Raw genomic sequence first — 2,010 nt, 5'->3', positions numbered from 1 at the left:
TTTGCATGTGCCTGTTCTTGTGCTGAAAGGCATGGGGATATTTCCTGCATACTGTTTTCAGATATATTGTCATCAGAAAATATTGAATGCTGTGTAGGATTGCACAGGTAGCAAGTTAGGAAGTCACATTTACTGAGCAAATAATATTTACCAGATGCTATAATAGCCGTTTTATAAACTATACTGTTCCCTGTGAATTTAAGGTTCTCGCCTTCTCGCGAAAGAATTCGGAGACAAGCAGGGAGTTAAGAAAGTAGAGTGAGTATTTATTTAAGCAAGAATATGCTCTCAGAGGGAGAGCAGACAGACAGGTGAGGAGCTGCTGCCCTGGGTTTCTCTGGTGAGCCGGTTATGAGGGGCATACAAATGAAGGGGCAGAATATTCACGGGGGAAGGAGGGGTTTGGGGGTCGTATTCCCTGATTTTCATCCCAGCTCCATCTTCCCGAGGGTAGGAGGGATTTCTGTTCTTATTTGGCTTAGATCAGAAGTATCATGTTGTCAGTGCATGATGGGTACTTCTCATCTGTCAGGCTAATTTTATTGTAATGAGAGCATAATGAGCAACAGGTCACATTCGGACATAGGAGGTTCCTGTCTTTCCCCAACTTTCTTTGTCTGCTTCCAGGACACTTATCACCCAAAACGTGTGGTTTCCTGTCAGTCTGGAGGTTCCTGCTTTTTTTTTTTTAACATCTTTATTGGAGTATAATCGCTCCACATTGGTGTGTTTCTGCTGTACAACAAAGTCAATCAGCTATACGTATACATATATCCCCATATCTCCTCCCTCTTGCATCTCCCTCCCATTCTCCCTCTCCCACCCCTCTAGGTGGTCACAAAGCACCGAGCTGATCTCCCTCTGCTATGCGGCTGCTTCCCACTAGCTATCTACCTTACATTTGGTAGTGTATATATGTCCATGCCACTCTCTCACTTCGTCCCAGCTTACCCTTCCCCCTCCCCGTGTCCTCAAGTCCGTTCTCTACGTCTGTATCTTTATTCCTGTACTGCCCCTAGATTCTTTGGAACTATTTTTTTTTATTCCACATATATGTGTTAGCATACGGTATTTGTTTTTCTCTTTCTGACGTACTTCACTCTATGACAGACTCTAGGTCCATCCACCTCACTACAAATATCTCAATTTCGTTTCTTTTTATGGCTGAGTAATATTCCATTGTATATATGTGCCACATCTTCTTTATCCATTCATCTGTTGATGAACACTTAGGTTGCTTCCATGTCCTGGCTATTGTGAATAGAGCTGCAATGAACATTGTGGTACATGACTCTTTGAATTATGGTTTTCTCAGGGTATATGCCCAGGAGTGGGATTGCTGGGTCGTATGGTAGTTCTAGTTCTATTTGTAGTGTTTTAAGGAACCTCCATACTGTTCTCCATAGTGGCTGTATCAATTTACATTCCCACCAACAGTGCAAGAGGGTTCCCTTTTCTCCACACCCCCTCCAGCATTTGTTGGTAGATTTTTTGATGGTAGCCATTCTGAGTGGTGTGAGGTGATACCTCATTGTAGTTTTGATTTGCACTTATCTAATGATTAGTGATGTTGAGCATTCTTTCATGTGTTAGTTGGCAATCTATATCTTCTTTGGAGAAATGTCTATGTAGGTCTTTGCCCATTTTTGGATTGGGTTGTTTGTTTTCTTCATATTGAGCTGCATGAGCTGCTTGTAGATGTTGGAGTTTAATCCTTTGTCCGTTGCTTCATTTGCAAATATTTTCTCCCATTCTGAGGGTTGTCTTTTCGTCTTGTTTATGGTTTTCTTTGCTGTGCAAAAGTTTCATTAGGTCCCATTTGCTTAATTTTATTTTTATTTCCATTTCTCTAGGAGATGGGTCAAAAAGGATCTTGCTGTGATTTATGTCATAGAGTGTTCTGCCTATGTTTTCCTCTAAGAGTTTGATAGTGTCTGGCCTTACATTTAGGTCTTTAATCCATTTTGAGTTTATTTTTGTGTATGATGTTAGGGAGTATTCTAATTTCAT

This window comes from Mesoplodon bidens (genome assembly GCF_964165515.1).
Source record: "Mesoplodon bidens genome assembly, chromosome: X".
Taxonomy (NCBI): domain Eukaryota; kingdom Metazoa; phylum Chordata; class Mammalia; order Artiodactyla; family Ziphiidae; genus Mesoplodon; species Mesoplodon bidens.
Note: the sequence above shows the minus strand (reverse complement) of the source record.